Below are 23328 nucleotides of genomic sequence, written 5' to 3'. Positions count from 1 at the left end.
GACTAAAGGGTGGGTAATATACTCCACTCCCCCTGTGGAGTTCGAAGAGTTTTGCTACGGGTGGAGTCCCAGAAAATCTCCACAAACCACCGCATGGCAGAGATTTTCTCATGCGCGGCTCCCCAACATTAGGTTGGCGAGCACGAGCAAGAAAAATTGAGCATTGTGAAAAGTCCCGCCGTGATTTCTCAATGCGCCACTTGTGGCAGGTAGCTACCGTTCGAGTTGAGAAAGCTGCCGCTTGTGTAGAAAATCTACTCGAGCTGCAAAAAGAAGCAGTGGCCTCTGGCACAGGATGTGGTGCCATTCACACTGATTTTACAGGGTGAACCAAGCTCCTGGTGCTAAAAATCAGTGCAAGCAGAGCAATGTGCCGACATTTCGCTGTTCGCTGAGCTTTTATGTCAAATTCAGCGAGTTTCGCCCCCCCTACTTGATTATTGGATCAAATCTGCTACCACTGTTGAACAACCTCAAGCCATTAGACTCACCATTTCAATAACCAGGCCTGAAGTTGCATTCTCTGTAGCATGCTGATAGGCAGCAAAGCACTCGCTAGAGGATATATGGGTGAAATGGAATCTCACACTGAGGTTGAACTGCCAGATCTATCAAAAGGGGAAACCCAGGACGTCTTTGCCATCCTGGAACAATCAGAATCACCAAAGCCTTTTCCTCCGTGATTTTCTGCAAGACTTTGGGAATCATAGGTATTGGAGTAAATGCATAAAGCAGACCCCTCTGCCATTTGAATGACATGGCATCCAATCTCTAAGCCTTCTGGCAAGGAATAATTGTGCAAAACCGTGGCAGCAGGGTATTCTCCTTCAAAGCAAACAAGTCTCTCCTTGGTTGCCCAGATTTTTTCTACAACTACAGGAATGCCTCCTTCTTTATTAATGAAGAGCTCACTGGTGGAAAAACTTGACTCAGGTTGTCTGCCAACCAATTATCTTTTCCTGGTAAATTAATTACAGTTACCGAACTGAGTTCTGACTCTGCCCACCTGTAAATCTCCTTACTCAAACAGCTGAGAGTCTGTAGTCTGCATCCTCCCTGGTGATTCACATAGCCCATGACCACCCTGTTTTCTGTTCTGACATTGAACATGAAGCTTTACTAACTGAACGGCAAATGATAGAAGACCCAACTGAGCTGCTTTGAGTTCTCTGTAATTGGAGGAACAAGCAGATTGGACTTTTCACCGTTTCCCTGTGCTGACAGGCCCTCCCCCCGCTTGCTGGCATCTGTGGTGACAATTATTGATAAAGTTACATGGAATCGGTGACCCTCTGCCAGATTCTCCTCCTCTAACCACCAGCTCAAGGACTCCCTCAACTACACTGTCACTGGAACCCCCTGTGGGTAATCCTGCTTGGGATCCAGTGCGACAACAAGTGAACTATCATAGTGTACATATGCAGATGCGTCCATGGCAGAACTAAGAGGGAGGCAGACATCACACGTTGGAGACGCAACCATAGTCTTACTGTAGGAAACTGTTGTTTCAATAACGTCTGGATTTTCACCACCACAGTCTGTCTTCACTCAATTGACAATACTCTCCCCACAGATGTCTTGAAATGTGCCCCAATGAATATCAGATCCTGTATTGGAGAAAAACATTACTTCTTTTGATTCAAAAAGAATCTGTGAGCCTGCAAAACCTTACAGACTTACTGGACATGTTAGCTCGCCTTGAGAAAAAAGAAGCAGATATAAGCAAACCATCCAGATAAGGAAAAACTTTAATCCCTTTCAATTGAATGATTCCAATTAACCCCTTGAGTGCCCATGACGAGATGGTCTCGTCATGGGCCGCGGTTGCGCTGTGCCCATGACGAGACTATCTCGTCATGAACCCCGCCCGCTAATTCAACGCCCGGCACAGGGCGGGGAAAGGGCGGGGCACACAAGGGGTTAAAGGTGCTAGCACATTAGTAAATACCTTGGGAGAAGAAGCCAACCCAAAACTGGAACTGATTGTGCTGCCTCTGCACACAGAACTGGAGAACTCTTTCTGACCTCTGATGGACAGACACATGTAGGTACGTATCCCATAAGTCCAACAATAGCAATTGTTTTGTAAAGGGCAGAATCTCCTGCAGTGCTACCATTTTGAATTTTATATATAGTACAAAAATATTTAACATCTTTAGATCAAGGACTGTTCTGAACTCCTCTGAATGATTTTCTACCACAAACAGGATGGAATATGCCCCCTTTCCTCTCTGCAAATGCGGAACAGGAAAAATTGCCCCTTTTTCTAGGAGCTTCTGAATCCCTTCTTGTAATGCCTGTCTCTTTTTTCCATTTGCCAGAAACGGAGTTGCCTGAAAAACATCTGGTGGTGAAGTAACAAAACCAATCTGCAATCCTTCCTTCATCACTTGCAGAACCCACTGATCTGGCACTCTTTCAATACATGGTGAAAAGATAGAGATACGCCCCCCACTGGAAGATGTGCCCTGTTCATATCATCAGGATTGGGGGGCGAAGGGGGTGAGATGAAGACCCAGGCTGCTGGAACCAGGATTTATCAGAGAGTGGGGGGCCCCCGGTCTTGCCCCCTATCACCAAAGGACTAGCTTGATTTCCCCTGCCATGAGGTTCTAAAGGTTCTTGTATTCCCAATTAATGTATTCTTCACCACCTTTGTAGGTGCCATAAGTTTTCAATTATCAGCCAATTTCGTATTCATGTCTTCTAAAGGCAGACCAAGAGGTCAGATACCAGAAAAAGGAATCCTCATGAGCAATGATTGTTGAGCTGCAGCAGCCTTCAATGATCCAAACCATAACTTCCTGCTGGCTGCTATGGATGAACCTACTGTGGATACTGTCACATTTAAGGAGTTATAAGAAATGCCCGATAACAGCCTAACCTGTTGTTCCATTAATGCCATTGTAGGAGTAATATGAGTTATAATTTGGATGAGTTCTGATATTTAATATTTGTGTTTTTTAAATATTGTTTTTAATTGTTTGTGTATCCCTCGGACTGTTGTTTAGGAGCACTTGAAAAAGTGACCCAAATTGATATGAAATGGTTGTATTGTGATATTTGGACATCTATTAGGGATGTGTTACCAAAGGTTCTTTTTCTTTTAATTCAGTATCATCTGGTACTGTATATATGCTGGTAAAACTTGAAATACGGACAAATGTGTAATACATTTTACGTTTTTACATATTCCAGGGATCAGTGTTTAGTAACAATATATATATGCCAACTTGCGGGAAAGGTCTAATTTCCTATCCGAAGTTTGAATGAATGGTGTGAGTTAGCAAATGTGGATTCAAGGAAAGGGAGTTGAATTATTAGTGAATTCACTTTGAGACCCTGTCCCTTTCTTAATATCAGGGCACCTCTCCCATCTCTGTGGAGTAATAGCCCCTCGATCAATCATCGCCACGAACGACTGAAAGTCCTTCATGAGTGACTGAAAGGCGTAAGATGAATGTGCTGCCGCCCTAATTGCAAAGTTTGAAATGGCAAAAGTACCCTTTTATCCAACGGATCTGATTGGGCAGCATCCTCAGAAATGATAGTGCCTTGGGAATCTAGGCCTGCCATTAATGAATCCACTTTGAAAGCAGCTGGAACATTCTCAGCTAAGTCCTATTAGCCAGAAACCTGGGGAATGGATGTTTATCCAGCTCTTTCCATTCTGTCACCATTATCCTCTTGACAGAGGAATGAAGTGGAAGAGATTCTGGGTCATTTTTATCAAGTCAGTCCCCAAAAGCAGCATTACGTAATTCTTTTGACTTACGTGGCTCTTGCTTGAAGTTTCTTCCAGAAATTAAAAAAAACTGGTGTGTTGAGACGGCTTCCTTTCTATGCTAATTCGATGAAGAGGAAGTTGGCCATATTGAGAGGATGGGTAACTGGTAGGTTAAGTTTTGCTTTGGAGTTTTCTGTCATGCAGGCTAATGTTCCTTGTGTAAATACTGGGGCGAGGAAGACGAATGAGGAGGTAAGGGGCTTTGAACTGACTTGTAGCATGTCATTTATTGTCCCTCTTCTTTGCTCTCTTCTTACTGAGCAGTGCTTGTCATTTGTAACTTCCTTTTTATCCCACAGACCAGGTACAGATAAATTAGTGCCCCTTCCGCTGTGCGTACAGTGATTTAGGCACTATTTGCGCTATGGCACAGTCATGACTTTCACTCACTTGCCTTCTCTGTCTTTTTTATTGCCCTACCTCCCATCATTTTTAAAAACAATTTTACACCGCAAACTGAACGTTATTAGAGCACTTTCCTTGAGCATTGGTTACATTGTAAATGGTCACATTACTTTTTTTTAGGCATGAAGAGATTTATGTGATTTTCCCAGAATCACAGGGTGTCTAGGTGACAGCAGGCATCAAACCTAGTTCCCCACTTCCTAAGTCGGCAGCTTGGGCCGTTACACGATACACTCGGCACAGTTCCTCCTGCAATGCAATTCAATCACTTCTATGAAGACCAGTGCTTAATTTGAGCCAGTGGTTTCTGGTGCCCCGCACCGGCACTTAATTGCCAGCACCGGGGCTTTTGACAGTCTGCCACATGGTAGCGATGTCTGCCAAATTTAGGCACGAGCACAACATCTGTTTATTAATTTAATTTACATTTTCAATGATTAGTATTTGCCTCCCAAGCCCTTCTTATAGCTTTGTGGCCCTGGAATATTATGCATTGTCACACTTTTAAGAGTGTGATTATTAGTAGTGTGTTTGTGCTGTCATTGGCCACGCAGTCAGGGGCAATGGGTCGTGCAAGCTGTAGTGTCCTCTTGTCGAGGCTCCAGCACTAACATTTTTTTACAAATAAGCACTGGTGTAGACGGACTAACACGTCAACCCGGCCCTGGCAAGTACCACGCATCAGGCGTGATCCTAACACATTTTTTGCGGTGGTCCACATCACTGCACGAAATGCTAACTCACGCATTTGTATTGCCTCCTTGACACCACAGTCGGTGCAAAGGAAGTAAATCCCCTGGCAAAATACTCCAAATGAGCATGTGCTGCTTTGGCAGAGTGTGTGACTGTTGTAGTTTATTCATTGATGGCAGGTCAGGAGCGTCGCGCCGCCTTGGTGGCTCATTGCTCGCTGGTTGCAGCAATGAGCATTCATTATTAGCTCAGCTTCTGCAGCCAGCCGTGAGCACCTACGCGGCATTCAACTGGCATGGTGAAGTCACCTGATTGCAACAAATACTGTATCGTAACTCTCGCTGAGTGTGCGGCAGGGCGAGCAGCAGTTTTGTGTCTTTACTTTGCAGCTGCCTGCCATGCCGTAAACATTGTGTTGGAGCCTCCATATTGCACACCAGCGTAGACTGGGCGGATCAGTCACAAGAGGCAGGTGATTATTGTAGAAGATCCGGGCAGCTGAGGTGTTAGCGCGCCACCGCTCGCACCACCGCAGGCTTGCCTCGGCCTCTCTAAAGCTCACCTGACCGCTCCAGCGTTACCTGCTGCTGACCCGCCGTTGTGAGCCTGCCGCCGCCCTGAAGCCCTGCAGAGATTACTGCTCGCCACTTTCGGCGCGCTGCGGGCTCTGTCTGCGCAGAGTGGCTAGTGTGGTATATTCATGCCAGATTCCAATGCCTTTCTCTCAGTGTTTGGTTTGGACCAGTTTTAGATGAATGACAGTACAGTGACACCCCATACACAACAGGACTGCCAGTGATTTACTGTGAGTCATGACATCATGAGTATACCCTTTGCCTTACTTTCATGTTTTTTATATCTAACCACATGTGCTCAAATATATGCTGATATTATGACACTGAATGGTGACATTTACTCTGTTTTATTTTTGTACAAACTACGGAAGAAAGCTAATGGTGAAACCTATTGGGAACGTAGATTGATTATACACAGTATAAAGTAATTGCTGAATGTTTTCTGCATGTGTAGAACATTGGCATGACCGTGCACATTGGGACATGGTTTTATCCCGCGTATTAGGGGTCACCCGACTCGGGCCGGGCTGCTGCCTGCAGCTGTGAGGGCATGGACCAGCCTGCCTCAAATCGAAACATTAAACATCGCTTAGAACCTCTGAAGTCGTAAAACTATCAGCCCTCTTAATAACATTGATGCCCCTTTGCTCATTTGATTGGATAGATTTATTGCGGCCGAGCAGTCAAGAAAGCAATTCGAGGTAAAGCTTTTTATTTTACGTTTGTCAGAGCAGAAGAAATTAAAGAGGAAACCTGCTCAAACCTTCGGCCGTGGAGTCTGCGCCTCGGATACATTCAGTACCCCTGCGAATGAGGATGTGTGCTTTCAAGTGAGGAGACCCAATCTGGAAAACAGTCCTCATCGCCTCCTTTTCTTTTTCCCCCACTCTAGCAGTCATTATATTTTTCTGTGTACTTGAGGTGAGCAAGCGGCAGGCACACTGCGCCGGTTTCGCAACAGATCATCTGACCTTACCACAATAACTGATTTTGCTGAAATTTACAGAAATGTTCTTTTGTTTACAGTGGTGCAGATCTGAGTCCTCGTTTTGTTTAACAGTACGATCAGCTTAGACGGGCACTAGGTGCTTCAGTGTCTGGTTATTTCCAGCAGTTTTAACATCTTCTTAGCGAGTCCTCTTGCTCAAATGGGCGTAATTGCAGATATTAATATGTTATCCTGGTCTTCATTGCTAGACTTTGGTTGCGAGAAAGTGTCACTCATAGTCATTGAAATGTCACTCATATTTACACTGGAATTATGAAAATGTCACAGATAGCAATCTGAAACCTTGGCAGCTATGTCAACCACGGTCCTAAATCTTCTCTCAGAAGGCTCTGGCTGTCACTAGTGTCAAGACTGATCTCACAAAGCTCCTCTGACCTCGCACTTGTTTTGGAGAAGGGATAGTGTTAGTGAAAAATTGCTGCTAACTCCAGGGTGGCCCCTGCTCATAAAGTCCTGTGCTTTGGAAGAAAGGGGTGCACAACACCTATCAAAGCAATAGAAGCGGGTTATTACCCCCCTCCCTCCTTGCCTTAACTACGGCAGGCCCCTCCTTCAACTCCTCAGGAGCCTGAAGGGAAGCAGCATGAATGACGGGGGATCTGGTGGGAGTGTGCTAGTCAACACTCAGTTTTATATAGTGTTAGGTCGACCAGAAAGTATGAGAGCACTTCCCATGGGCATCGGTTAGGTTACACAGATTCAAATCCATTTTTTAAGGCACAGTTAGATTTAGTGATTTGCCCAGAATCACTGGTTTACAATGACTGACCCAAACATTGGGTTGACCTTAGGCACCGCAGTTACACTTTTAACTGGAGAAGAGCATTGGTTGTATTTACGTCAGGGAGGAGCAATGTTTTCATTTAAGTCATTATATGCATTGTCGTCTCATTGCAGTGAGTTTGAGATTATGAGACTCAGGCGGTTACAGATTATAGCAGTTGTGACCTGATCATGATGGACACCCCAATCATGAGGGTGCAGCACTTACAGGCCTGGTTATATAACATGAGTAAATAACGAATGGTCCATTCTTTGTGATGTTACTGCGGCAGGCAGGAGTATGATGCTGCTTTTAATCACTTGTTGCAGGTGGTGCATTCTGGTCCATCTCTGGTAGCTTTGTTTTATTCAATGTGATGTGGGTGTATTATTTTGGTGTCGAGGAGGGGAGAGTTTTGCCAATTGCTTACTCATCTAAGTCGATAGACCCACAAATGGCGTAGAGGATGTAATTTGTTTGAGCACATTGTTGCTAGGTATATAGCATGCTTGAGTTAAAGGTAGACCTAGGTGTGTTACTCTAGCTCAGGCTTCTCCGCGAAGTAGCTCAGGAGCTATTGGTAGCTCTCCTGCAACCTGTAAGTAGCTCTCCTGTGTGCCGCCCAGTGAACTAAATTAGAAGCTTTAGCTTGGTTGAATTAATATATGCGTACCAAAATTAAAAACCATGTATTGGTGATGAAAATGTGTGTATTTTCAGAATTCATACTTTGATGTTTGGCAAAAAAAATGGTTGAATTTTCAAAATATATTTAAAGATGATATTTGTGCAGTAAAACTCACAAGGTGTTAAGGAGACGTATTACTATATTAACTTGGTGCTAGGTGCATTGCAGCTAAGGCTGTTATGTGTAACCCATGTAGAGATATTCGACATAAGATGATCACTGCTGATAATCGTGCACATGCTGGCCACTAATGGAATCTTGTGTTATGCTGTTACCATTACTTCGCTAATATTATTAGTGGCTTGGGAGGATTTTCATTGAACATAAGTAGCTCTTATTAAAGAAAAGGTTGGAGACCCCTGCTCTGTCTAACCTTTTCTCTGTATTTGTGGTGCATATGTGTGATATTCTGACTGATGTGTTCAATTGTGCCTGTGATGTTCAATCAAGATTATTCTGTTTTGTTAGGGTGCTGTCTTACAACCATTATTGGAGTAAATAGTGATGTGATATATATATATATATATATATATATATATATATATATATATATATATATATATATATATATATATATTGACTGAAAAAAAAGGTTCACGTAAAATTATAGTTAGGTGAATTTGTCAGTGTGAACATTAAAGATTTTGAACTAAAAAAACACAGAAAGTCCCCATTTATAGTTAGCAGCACTAACTATAACTTGCGCCCCTGCCATGCACTGCTTATGACCTCACATCATGACATGTTCTATGACATCATTTATGACATCTCAAATGACATCATCAATGACATCACTGATAACATCATCCAATGAGTGTGCTATTTTGCTCTATAGTTTGGATTATGGTGTATAACTACCATATTACTTTTCCATTTATTTTTGCACAGTGCAAGTATTTAGAAAACGCATATCCTCCTAATGCACCATAACTATGTAGAGATACTGAACACATAATAAATCTTTGTACTGAAGAGTAATGTTTTGTAGAGGTGACAGTAGACTTGTGTTCATTGTGTTCTACATAAGTATTATGGTACTGCAGAAAAATTATCCAGCTGGGCAAAGATTCTATACTACATACTAAGTATTGTAAGCATCCTTGAGTTATTAAAGAGAATTCTTTCAGCAGAGCAATTTGTACTTAAAATAGAAAACTATGTGCACCAAGTACTAAGTTATGCACATGTGCTTGTTTTGCTCCAAAAGATGGGCTATCTGTAAAGCTTTCACCATAGTATGAATGGTGCAGGTAGTAGAATGGTTAGTCCCTTCAGATCCGGGCTCTTTTTAGCGAAAAACTTCTTTCGGACAGCTGTTGCATAGAGGGTGTACTGTTAGTAGATATTTTTTAATAGTCTGTGGTGTATTTCCTATGAAAGTTTCAATGTTTGAAAATAGTGTGGTATAAAGTAAACTCTCTCTATAGAGTAAGCACTGTTTACAGTAATCATTTCTCTACCGATATCAATTTCATCTCATAATGTAGATTCGGAGTGTGTCAGGGTTTTTTTTTACAGATAAAAGCTGTCAGAAGTAGGGTGTTTGTTTTGTAATTAGCATTCACTATTTTGGCTTTCTTTGGACAGTTGTGTACAGATTTAACACCATACTCAATGAGGGTTTCACATATATTTGTGGTTGATTGTTAATGTGAACTATGCTACAAGTAAAGCCATTGCAATTAATACAGCAATATGCAGGAAAACGAAGCTTGAATGATGTAATCAGTAATGTCATCAGTGATGCCATCAATTATATCATTTGAGATGTCATCAGTGATGTCATAAACGATGCCATAGAACATGTCATGATTGATGTCATAACTGAGGTCATAAGCAGTGCCTGGCGGGGGCACAAGTTATAGTTAGCACTGCTAACTAAAAATGGTGAATTTCTCTCTTTTTTTTAGTTCAAAATGTTAAAGTTCACACTGACAAATCCACCCAACTATAACGTTAGTTTAACCTTTGGCTTTTTCAGTGAATTTCTCTGAGCTTTTTAAAAATGTTAACATAGATTTTTTTACACCTATCTATAATGTTACTTTAACCTTTGTGTTTTTTCAGTGAATTGCTAGGGTAAATTAATTATTTTTGTGAGGTTATGGATGGTAAAATTACTTTACAATATGTGTTGTGCTCTGACATTATTTCAGTAAAATAATGTTCTTTTTAAAAAATTGTATCAATACAGGATATGCTTCACAGTTTTCAAAATCTTTGTAAAATGTGTGTGCTTATTAAACAGATAAATATTCAATAAAAATGTTCTTTCTGTTTTTGGTATTCTGATATCAAGACATGTCACCAGCAACTCTTTTTTTGAGGTGTTATTACTCTTGCAATAACAGTAAGCATAGTAGGGTGTGTAGAGGGACTAGCCTCCCTGCTGAGATCTCTCTCCGTAATGACGGGTGTACGTAGTAGGGTGTAGAGGGGTACCGGCCTCTCCTTTCAGACCTCTCTCTCAGATGATGGGTGGGCATAGTACGGTTTGGAGAGGAATTACCCTCTCCTTTTAGACCTCTCTCTCAGATGATGGGTGTACATAGTAGGATATGTGGAGGGAATGGCCTCTCTGCTTAGACCTCTCTGTAAACATAGGTGTGTGTAGTAGGGTGTGGGCAGGGACAGGGCTCTCCTTTTAGACCTCTCTCTCAGTCAGATGACAGGTTTGTACAGTAGTGTTTGTGCAGGGATTTGTCTCTCTGTTGAGACCTCTCTCTGTAATGATAGGTGTGTGTAGTAGGGTGTGGGGAGAGACTCGACTCTCCTTTTAGACTTCTTTCTCAGATGCTGATGTGCGTAGTATGATTTTTGGAGGGACCTCTGTCTGTAACTATAGTGTGCGTAGTAGGGTGTGTAAAGAGACATCCCTCTCCTTTTCGACCTCTCTCTCAGATGACAGATGTGCGTAGTAGGGTGTGGGGAGGAATTGGCCTCTGCTGAGACCTCTCTCTTTAATGATGGGTGTGCGTAGTAGGCTGTGGAGAGGGACTGGCCTCTCCTTTTGAACTTCTCTCTCAGATGACGGTTGTACATAGTAGGATGTGGCGAGGAAGGAACTGCCCTCTCCTTTTACACCCCTCTCTCAGATGATGGGAGTGAATAGCAGGGTGTGTGGAGGAATTGTCCCTTCTGCTGATACCTCTCTTTGTAATTATAGGGGTGTGTCATAGGGTTTGGGGAGGGACTGCCCTCTTCTTTTAGACCTCTCTCTCAGATGCTGGGTGTGCGTAGTGGGGTATGTGGAGGGACTAGCCTCTCTGCTGAGACCTCTGTCTGGAATGATAGGTGTGCGTAGTAGGGTGTGGAGAGGTACTAGCCTCTCCTTTCAGACCTCTCTCTCAGATGAGAGGTGTGCCTAGTAGGGTGTGTGGAGGGACTGGCTTCTCTGTTGAGACCTCTATCTGTAGTGATAGGTATGGTTAGTAGTGTGTGGTGAGGGACTGGGATCTCCTTTCAGATCTGTCTCTCAGATGACTGGTGTGCATATTCGGCCATTTAGATGAGATTTAACTCTACTCACAACTCTTCTCAAACCAATGAGCATAAATAGTAGAGCCAGATAAACACCATCCCAGTAAAACTCCTTCATACAGTAACCTGTGTGCATAGCAGAGTATATTCTAACATCACCTACTGCCTCCTGCTTTTCACGACCCTGTGATAGTCTCATGACATTGTAAAATTTTTTAAACAAAAGATTGATTCTTCTAAGCATCTCAGTACTTATCTCTTACACACTTCCTCTCAAAAACAATTACCACAATATTCAATCCTACTAATGGAGTGTAGTGAGAACTCATCTACTCCCTTTTACTATTCACAATCCCCCGAGAGTCCTGCGAGATCATAAAAAGTACTTTAAAACAATGCACACTTATTATCTTCACAGTAGTTATCCCTTAGACACCTCATTTCTAAATCTAGGACAGCATTCCTTTCTGCTGCCCCCTCATGCAGCCTTTTTATTTCATTCTAACAATATCTCCAATTTTTACATTTAACAGTAATGGCGGCCGTTTCATTTCTAACATTACAACAGCCAGTCAATAACAGCGCTTGCTCTCGCGAGACTTTCAGATGCCTCTTGCTCCAGCAAGGGCTTTGAAGTCTCATAGGAAAGACCGGCCTCTCCACCAATCACAGGGCTCCTACTTTTGCACTCTCGCAGGATGTTCATGAGCCCTAATGCCAAAATATACAATTCTTTTTGACCCTTAATACCCCAAAAACTACTGACCGGATTTACACAAATTACAAAAAGCACAATATGCGTACCAAGATCTAGCTACTTGCGGAATTTGGTGTAATTCCATTGAGCAATATTTGCTAAATACCTGTCCCAAATAAGTTGATGGAAAATGCATGGAGATTTTACATTTCAGAACCCTCATTTTTTCTCGGGCCCCGCTGGACGGTTCATCCCAAAACTTTCCAGGAAGCACCCGAGGTGGATGAACTTTTTTGGGGAAAATTTTGTGAAGATTCAGCCAGAGTTATTAGCAAACCAAAAAAATACTCAGTCTATGGAAAAGAAGACCATAAATATAGATATATCTCCTGTTTGGACTGTGCTGCATGCCATGTGGTATATTACGACTAATATATTCCCCAGATTGATAGAAGATTAATATTTAATGTTATGGTTCTCTGTGGCCTAACTAGATAGCAAGAGTTTAAATTGCCATGAAAGCAGCCAATCTATGAGGTCAGTGATGAAGAATAATAATAACATTTGCTTAAGTAGACCTTCCCATTACTTCTCTGCCATTGCCGACTACAGCATAGTATGATCTACAAAAGTAGCAGGCCTAATGTATGGAATGCATGATAATGGCATACGCATAGATATATAGTATGAGGTTTGCTACAGTATAGTTGGGAAGGGGGGGATGTGGTGTTAGCCAGAGCTGCCGACGTTGAAGCCGGGGATCCAGGTTCATATCTTAGTGTCGGCTCAACATCCTGCGATTTTGGACAATACAGTTAATCTCCCTGTGCCTAAGGGCAGTGCCTAAATACCCTCAGAGGTGATTAGCCATGCTCTATAAATCTGAATATTTATTTATTTATTATTTATAGTCTTCAATATATTGAAGTATGATGTGGAATGCAGAGACTGCACTCTTTCAACAAGAAACGCCTTATGATTAGGTACTCGGGAAATACTCTCCTATGTATTGTGAAAGTCCCGGGATTTTTTGTAAGTCCTATAAGTACTATTGTGAAAGACAAGCTATGCCACACTGCTACGTTAAACCTGTCTTCTCTGTGCCACAGCTACCAAGGATTGAGTTCAAGTTAAATTTAACGAGACCTAACGGGACAACATTATTACTCGGTGAGGACTCGCATCCCCTTCAACCCATAAAAGTTTCGAAGTGAGATGGTAAACTTTCAACTGGGGCGAACGTGGTCCCTCTATCCCACTTGCACTCTATCACGGTCAGCTTTAACTTTTGACCTGACCCGATCTAGCATGACCAGATAACCGCAATTGCCACTTTGTGCTTCTTGGTGTTCATTTTAATTCAGACTTTAAAAATCCATACATCCGGTAATACTTACCGGATTTGTGCAGTTGTAGTGTCATTTTATTAATTAGAATTTACTCTATTTTTCTGAATTGATTTGGAGATTTTAAATGTGTTGTTTTTTTCACTTTATTATTGTTTGAGTTCTGCATTACTTCTTTACACATTACCTTTAAGTTAAGCCTGACTGCTTTTTGCCGGGCAACGAGAGGGTTAACACCCAGGTTTATTTAGTTACTTTAGTGGTTCTCCCTGACAAGGTCTGTGATTATTATTTGAGGTGGGTTCTCATCCCCCTCAATTAATACTCAAATTAGTTACACAGGTCAATTGTTCATTCTACATGTCTGCTAAGATTCAACATGTGATGCTTTAATTAAAATGCAATTATTTTAAACCAACAATCATACTTACAGAGTGAACTATCATTTGCGCATTGAATAGCTACTTCCTTTGTTATATAACCTAACATTTGAAGAACTCTAATTCTTAAGTTCAAGACTTTACCTTTGTAGACATGCCATTTTAAAAAGAAGAGTATGATGTAGAAAACTTGTTTGCTCTCACAAACACTGTGATTCACAAAATCATTGGGTTGTCAATGCAAAACAATGCTTTGTGATGTAAAAAAAAACTTTTATGAGTCAGAATAGTGTTTCTGACTCTTGACAGGGGTTCTGCAACTCATTCTGAACCAGGGTTAAGAAGGGCGTAAAAAAACGTCAATCTTAACCATGATTCGTGCTGAAATGAACAATGGTTTATCACCTCAAATGGTCCCAAACCAATGAAAAGTTACTGACTTTTAAGTTGGCACAGTAATAGATTCACAAAAGGGAAGCTGGCTCTGTGAGACAGCTTCCATTTGGAAAATATGTTGGTAAGCCTTGGTGGGATGTAGCCTCTCCCTAATGTGCAACTTTGTGGAAACATGTATAAGAGAGGGACCAACAACTGATCTCATCTTAACCGGGGACCTAAACCACAATCTAATGGGATCCTCCCTGGACGAAGACGTGCTTTTGCAAAACGCAATCTGGAATATCCCACTGCAAGGAAAATCTCATGCGTGCAATCAAAACCAAGATAGGACAAACAACCGTGGAGGACTTGGAACATCTTAATCCGAGGGCATTAAATGGTAGATCGCCGAAAGACAACCCTCCCGTGATGACATATAGCTCCACAAAAACAAGCTTGATTCTGTGCTATACTTTCGTCTCCCTAGGCCTCTTTCAACAAATTGCATCATTCCAGTTGGGTAACAAAGGCGATAGTGATCATCGGCCTCAAAAAATAGAATTGAGAGCAGTCACTCCAACACTCAAACGTTGCCGGGATCCTCAAGGATTAATTGCCACTATCAACCTAAGAAGAATAAAATTCAAGATAGTCGCAGGAAGCGAGATGCTTGAAATCGCAAAACAACATTTCGCTGCGAGGGTCGGATATGGTGATGTGGAGAAATGGAGAAACATCCTATCAGCGATGGAGGCACATGCGACTAAGACCAAACCACCAAACCTGCAAATATTCAGCGGCATGACACCCATATCATATAGCGCTAAGCAAGAAATTAAGCTTGCAAAAAAAAAGGATTCAACAACTACTGAGGCACCTTCGACACAAGCCCAGCGATGAAACACAATTACAAGCATTACGGAAACAAAGGGCAGTCCTCAAAAAACTAAAAAGGGATGCAATCAGAGCCATGGAGGAGGATCTATGGGTCAAACTACATGCCGATGTCAAACATAACAATAGCACCAGATTTTGGAGTACCATAAACCAATTCATTCACCACAATCACAACGGCGTTTTCTCAAACATCACAGAAGAAGTCTGGGTAAAATACCTCAGGTCTCACTTTCAACAAGGCACTGAACACAGCGAGCAATACCAAGCCTGTCAAAATGAACCCGTCTATCACACGACACTCAAGGCCTGGGCCGAAATCAATCTCGCCAACTCTGGGAAATCAGGGCCAGACCCACCAACTGATGTCCAACAAACGGTCCCAATTGATGCCATCAAAAGGCAGATAGGAAAGGGGAGAAGAGAAGGTGCTCCTGGCCCAAACGGAATTCCACCAGGACTTTACAAACAGGAGGCAACTTTCTGGGCAGAAGCACTGGGTCCACTCTTTTCACAGAAATCAGAACGTTGAACATCTTTCCCAGTTCATGGAGAGGCTCAATTATTTCCCCAATCCATAAATCTGGTGACAAATCGGAACCACAAAATTACCGATTAGTGGCTCTATTAGATAACGAAGCAAAATTCTTTGCAGGCTTGTTATTGGAGGACCTTCAGGCATGAGTGAAAGAAAAATCCGTAATTCCTCTACAACAGACCGGCTGCATAAAATCAGTTGGGACAATAACTAACATATTAAGCATGGCTATGCTTATGGACAAGGCCGAGGCTACACGGACGTCTCTATACCTTTGCTTTATCGACTACAAGGCCGCTTTTGATCATGTTAATCGCATCAGACTTTGGTCCAAATTACATCGTTGGGGGCTTCCTCTGCCCCTACTCAACCTGATCATAAATCTGCATACAGACACGTGGCTACAAGTGAAGCTGGGTAATGGAACCTTCCTGTCAAGACACATTCCCACAGAAAAAGGGCTGAAAAAGGGCTGTGTTTTAGCACCTACCCTCTTTAATCTGTACATAGCCGATTTAGTTCCGCTGCTAATTAGCTGCAATTCACACGCCCCGAATTTAGGAGACACGGCACTACCCTGCCTCCTTTATGCAGACGACATAGTCCTGATCAGCAAAAAAAAAGTAGGGCTACAACATCTCTTAAATACAACGCGGGACTTCTCCCAAGCAAATGATTTATCGATCAACCTGGACAAAACAAGAATAATGATAATCGGGGAAAAAAAGGCGACAAACTGCAGCCTGGTTTTGGGGAGAGACAAGAATAGAAGATACAACAGAATATAAATATATCGGCGTGAAGCTGGATACTGGCGGTCATTTCTTGGCACAGAAGAACAGCATAAGGCATAAAGGTTTAATAATAGCAATCTCCCTAAAAACATTAAACTCTAAATTATCTGGCCCATCGATCCTGCCACTCACTGAGGTGGTTTGTGCTAAACTCTTACCAACAATCACCTATGGTAGCGAGGTACAGAAAGGCAGGGATGCGAAAGCACTCGATGCCACAGTAACAACTGCATACAGGGTCATTTTTGGGTTGCCGAAATACACTTCACCCGCGCAAATGAGACTTGATTTTGGCGTCTTAAAACAATCAATTGCCAGACAAGGGGCCTTCATCACTGCATGGGATAAAGTGTGACAAACTCCTCGGGGAATGCTAAACGAACAGCTGTGGAAAGAGCTACAAACGCACACTACATTACCAGCTGCAAAATATCTTCACAGCAGTATACACAAATTAGGGCTAAACCAACTCTGGGAAACATCGACAACCACCCTAACACTTAAAAAAATACTGTGGAAGATGGTGAAACTACTCTCATGGCTGGAGGACAAGGCTGCACTTTTAAAGAGAGCCCATGGATGGATGACTTTGAAACATACACGAAGCCGGGCGCCCAAGTTTATTTTAACCTGGGACATGATAAAAATATAAAAACTGCATTTATGAAATATAGATTTGGCCTGCTCCCCTTCACTCAGCATCTCCCACCATGGCTACGCAATGAAGCAGGCTCTGTGTGCCGATTATGTGGAACAGCTCGGGAAGACCTGCTGCACTTACTATGCTCCTGTAAAGAACTCCTCAAAGAACAAAAGAAATTGTTGAAACAACTGTTTAATCGACGAGGGATTCGAACAAGGAGGCAAGCCCTGCTGGCATGCTTTGCACCTAGCGATCCACAATTGAACTGCAGAGCAGTAAAGTTTTTGAGACTGTGCGGAAGCAAAATGCCAGAAATGGAGACATCAAGAACCTAATCAGAAATAACATAAGCTAATGTGCAAGCCAGCTCTGAAGACATTTTTAACATATAATTAAGCAGATAAAACTGACAAGTTACTATACTGCTATAGTTGTTCAAAATTAACAAGCTCTTTTAGTATGGTTTTAAGACATAAGTATCATGAAGGAATACGTTTTATGTATGTATATGACAGACTTTTTAATTGAATATATTTTTCTTTTGTACTGCAATGGTTTTAATTAACTATGAAAATAAAATGTACTTACTTACTTACTTACCCTAATGTCTTCCCAAGAAGGAAGCAATTTTTTAAAAGTAGCAGCTCCCCATTTAATGGACATGACTGCTTTAAAAATGTTTCCTCTTACAGAATGTAAATTCAGAGACTGCGGTCACCTGCCTCACCCGGGCCACCATCCCTCCATTTGCCATTAATCTAAGTAGGGGGGGGGGTCACATATAGCTACCTGCCTAAATAATTCTCATTAAGCAGATTGTTTTATATTCGTCTGCAAAGGGCATTTTGTGATGCAAACTATAAGCACATAGTTCACATTGCAAGAAGACAGGCTGGTGGCAAACAATTGGTGCACAACTTGCACTCACTATTTGCGACCTGTAAAACTATTTCCTTCTATCTTCTGACGTAAAACGAGTGAGGAAAAATCTCTCTGGGATTATTTTTCTCTACTTTATTGTGATTTGCCTTTCACAGGCATTCTTCATGATCTTGTCACTTGGTAGAACAGATCGCCCCATTACACTTTGAGCTCCCCCGCCACACACACACAACACTTCATGCTTTGTGCACCAACCATAAAAGAAACAATGTACAAGTTTATAAAATATGTCGTAGGGGCGTAACTTAGTCAATAATATGAGGGAGGTATGAGTCTGAGATTTCCCAACAAGCGACACAGTGTACCCTTAAAAAAAGCATGTGGTGGGCTCAGGCATGAATTGCAAGAACTTAATTTGGGAAATTAATTTGGTGTTTGGATAATTAAGAAATATACTTGATAGCATTTATATATAAATAAAACTATCTTCTGGCAAAACAATGTCACTTATCCCTAAGCAACCATATTCTACAAAGCTCAGTTGTGACAAATGCTAGACAATACAATAAGCCAACCACATGTCATTGTGCTGGGATTACAAAGTGGTACAACGCAATGTCACATTCACTTGGAATACAATAGTACGTATGCACATAAGGCATAGCATTCTACTAGTTATGCACTATGTTGTGTGCTTGGTTTAAGTCATTGAGCTGTCCAATGTCTTCAACTGGGTTGATAGCACGTCTAGTTTAAAAATTGTGGTGCAATTTATGGGATCCAGAAGTGTACTGAATCAAAATTAAAGAAATACAACAAGTGCAAAAAGCACTTACTCCTGATTCCTTCACCCTACCACCATCACCTCTTTAGAGAAGCTAGGAATTGAACTAGGCATTCAGTGCTAACTGGTGTTCACCATAGTTTCATTTGCAGAGAGGACAGAGTACTGTTCTCTTGCCTGAAGTGTTTATGGGCACGCAACATTCAAGATCACAGTTCGATGATGGCCAGTCAGTCGGCAAAGGAGCATAGTGAAATATTGGGTGATAGTGTGTGACGGTGGATGCTATAGTCCACTCGAGTCTCAATTTGATTCAAGAACTTTATTTGGCACAGTTGAAACAGCCGCAAAAGTGCTATACAGTATATAGTCAACCAATATAAAACATAAAATGCACTGAAAGAATAAATAGATGTAATTAAGAAACAGCCATGTCTTCTCTTGTATTAACATCTAGCATACAATACTTTTCCTGAGGTGAATTGCCCCCCGATATAAAAAGTGCAACGTTAAAACATAATATTCTGTACAGGAACTCCTTAAATTCTTATTAAAATCACAAAATAATACAGAGTGCTATGTGCTTTGCGCAGACCAACCATCTCAGGGACAAAGGATCATATCCGGTGGTTGTACCCTCATTTCAGGAAAGGCAACTAGGTTATGTACTGTGCCCAAAGGTAACCTAGTCAGAGCAAAATGGTGCTGAATGTTATTCATCCAAATCAAGTAAAATTGACATCCATCCTTTAAATCAATTGACATTTAAAAGGATAATGTGGTCTTTCTCAGTTTGTCACACATTCTATGATCCTGCCTATATTTACTATATCCACCTCTTCAGAGGAGCTAGGAATTGAACTAGGCATCCAGTGCTAACTGGTATTCACTATAGTTTAATTTGCAGACAGGACAGAGGACTGTTCTCTTGCCTGAACTGTTTTTGGGCAAGCAATATTCAAGATCACAGTTTGATGATTGCCAGCCAGTCGGCAAAGGGACACAGTGAAATAGTAGGTGATAGTGAGTGATGGTGGACGCTATTTTCCACTCCAGTCTCATTCCTAAACAGGGAAATGTAGCACATGGAATACAAAGAAAGCCGCCTTAGCACTAACCCTTGTCTAGCAACAGTAGACAGGACGATCCGGGGGGTGGGGAGCAGGCATATTACCAACCCAAGCCCAGCAGCTGGTAAACCTGGGGATGGGCGCTCAGGGAGACTAGGCCAAGCAATAGGCTCAGACTACGCTGGGGGGTCTGGAGAAGCTTTCAGAGTCTAAGAATTATAAATCATGCTAGTTGAAAACTGTGAGATGGCAGATTAAGTTTCTGAATACCTAGCAGAATATATTAAGTTAAGGCGCCCAAAACTCCGGGGATAATATGGGAATGTTTATTATTGCAATTTGCTAAAAAAACACTAGGCTCTTAAAGATTACTTGTGACATTTTCCACTGCTTTCAAGGAGTACCAAGCAAGTCTGACCATCTCCTTATTCACTAGTTTGATGTAAAATGGTGCAATTTTCAACACAATTTATAAAAAGCTATAAGTGATAGCAGACGTGTATAAAATGAAATGTCAGAGGGTCTTTCATTTACCTTGGCATCTAGCTGCGTGTATACAATTTGCTTTCATTCCTGCCCCTTCCAATTAGATTCTCAATCATATGAAGTATCTAAGAATCTTCTTAGAAGGTGTGGGTTGCAAATAAAAGATTCACAAGCTTCCAATTTCAGGCAATGTAGGAGGACCAGAGAGTGCTTGCAGGGTTATACAGCAGACTGGTTACATTAATCTTTCATTTGTTTTTTCAAACAGCATTAATGGAATCATTTCGCCTCCAAGTATCAGCTTTTGAGTTTATGAAAATTCAAATTTTTTACTATCATATACAACCTTTTTATTTTGGCAACATAAACTCAAACTAACTTCTCATTTTAAACAATAGCTTCTAATTTTCTTAAATAAAACACACTTTTTGTCTGAAATACCAGCTTTTCACCATTTGTAAATACATGCTCAGGCCACTCTTCTTTAGAGAGAAGTCCTCCAGTTCATACTCTAAGGACCACCCCGAACTGTAGCCTGTTTTTTTAACAATACATTTGTTTGAACATGTGGTCCTAGTTGGTGTCTTGAAGAACAGGGCAAGTTGGCAGTACTCTCAGAGATAGTTCCCAGAGCCTCCAGCCCTGTGCAGCCCTGTAATTTGAGCATTGGTAGTTAGATTGTTAGGGTCTTATATCATCTAAGGTTCCTGGTTGCCATATAAAAGGAGGGCAAACTCTGCAGTTAGCCTGTCCTCTTGTTTTGGAAGGTAGTGTTTATGTTACATAGAACACTGAATTTCATCCTGTATTTTATACGGGTTGGTATTTAAGGCCAATAACTTGATAGGGGTCGGTAGCAGTTTCATTCTTTGTGCAAAAACATTTTTAGAATCAGTGGTCATAGCTGAACAATTATTTTGTCTGTGTCTCTGTAGGGATACAGGGCACACTTTTGGATACCTTCTGTAGCTTCCAAGGCAAGAGAACCTGGACCCACTAGAAGAGAATCTGCCATCTCTTGTTCAAGGCTCACAGGCGGCCCCTAGTGTTAGACTTTGGGCACTTCAGAAGGATATACGTCTCTTCAAATAAGAAATTCAGTCTACGGTCACAATGCAGGAAGGGCAGCTTACACATGTCAACTCTAACACCCCACCCAACCTAGTTCCAATGAAAAGATGTTATGGTAGCCCTTGTGCAGACCTCGCACTGCTGTTGTTCAGGCGTCACTGCATACAGGGGCGTAACACAGGCCCCCGCAGCCCCCGCGGCGGCCTCCAAGATCCAGGGGGCCCCCTCAGCGCAGCACTCAGGCTGCAGAACTCCTGATTGAGCTCGGAGGGGGCCCCTCTACGTGCCTTGCAGGGAGACTCCCTCAAGTTTTGTTACGCCAGTGACTGCATACTATGACTCTTGCTCTATCCAGCCTCTATCGGACAGGGGACATTAGTGTGTCTTCAGCGAACGCACAGTTAATGTCCTGTTAAGAACGCTGAATGTGTGCTTTGCTCTGGCTCTCAGAACCACTGACATAGCTACCAAGGACTCCCGTATTATAGGTAACACATTTACCAATCAATGAGTATTTAGCAACAGAAAACAATATTCTGGTGCTTGCCGTTTTAATTTTAGCAATGTACGTACATATGGGCAATATGTTTGGTGAAAGGAACGTCTGCTGGTTACTTAAAAATAAAAGCATTGAACAGCTTTAAATACTTAATCATTCACATACATTGGTAGTGGAATGAAATTGACCACCACCCAGAGTAGAGCAATATTCATATAAAATAAAGCCAAAGACAATATTTCCCATCACCGGGGCAATGAATTTTCATAGCCCATTACCAGCTCAGTTACTCCCTTCTGCCATGATACTAATCATGCCAACATTTATAAAAGCAGTTCCACAAAACTGCCAAATGCACTGTCATGTGCATATCCTTAATGTATACTTTTAATGGTAAAAGCAAAATTGCATATCCAAGAACTTGCAAAGTGTTATTGGCGGAAACACCTGGACTTGCTGAAAGTGTCTCATTTAACACAGTGCCTCTTTGCAGCTGTGGCTTCGCAATCAGAAACTTCTCGCCATTTCTCTCATGACACACTCAAATATCCCTTGAATGTCTTTGTTTTCTTAACATTAGTTTTGGTGACAGTACCCTATCTAGTCATGTAGCAAAGTAAAAGCACCCAGCATGTACTATCAACTGACTTTTTCATTCCTTGTAAATATGATTGTTTCATCGTGGATTTGCACAAAGACCCATCTGGCAGGGACATGATGTCTAGAGAACATTGGGCAGAGCACAGATGGGACTCATGTTGTGTCTGATATTTCATCCAGCCTTGCTTTTAGCCATAGTGATTTGCATTTTGGGACATGTAGTTTAATTTTAACATTGTATGCACTTTTTCAAATATCACAGCCTGCAATGTGTTTTTCGGATGATAAAATCATACCATTTGCCCCCATTGATTTTTTCAAGTAAGCTTGGCAACTAGGATGGCGAACTACCAGCAGGCAAAGACCGAGCAATGTAAGTTTTCCTGCTTGACAAGCTTTCAATTGAAGAATTACATTTGTTAATCGTACATACTTATCTATAATTCAGCTCCATTCATGTCTAACATATCAGGGGCCATCTTCTGCAATATTAGCTAATGTAGACTAGGCACTTTCCCCGCTGCGATTACTGACACCCCTTAAACAAATTTTAAAACTACAAAGCCCAGGATGCAATCTGTTGTAGGCAGAAAAACCAATAGTGTGTGGATACATTACACATGCCATGAGCCACGAAATGCCTATGCAAACGTGTAAAACTATTTCTGATTGAAATAAGTGAGTACACTTATGAATGTTCTAATTTTATAAGAGACAGTTATGTTATGTTATTTTAATAAACTTCTAAAGCGCACAAATACCCGTGGGTGTATTGGCTGAGTCGGAATAGCAGCCTGGGAAAGAAGACAAAGAAGACTAGATGTTAAAAAGCCAGGTTTGGAGCAGTTTCCTGAAAGTCAACAAGG

General features: G+C 41.7%; 1 protein-coding gene across 1 annotated transcript in view; it reads left to right on the top strand.

Moving 5' to 3' along the window:
- The window catches only part of TIPE3 (TNF alpha induced protein 8 like 3), a 435090-nt gene that overhangs the window by 131762 nt on the left and 280000 nt on the right, over positions 1–23328 (top strand). The gene's annotated exons all lie outside the window — the stretch shown is intronic.

The sequence above is a fragment of the Triturus cristatus genome, chromosome 3_1 (genome assembly GCF_964204655.1).
Source record: "Triturus cristatus chromosome 3_1, aTriCri1.1, whole genome shotgun sequence".
NCBI lineage: Eukaryota > Metazoa > Chordata > Amphibia > Caudata > Salamandridae > Triturus > Triturus cristatus.
Note: the sequence above shows the minus strand (reverse complement) of the source record. Positions and strands in the feature narration are given on the sequence as shown.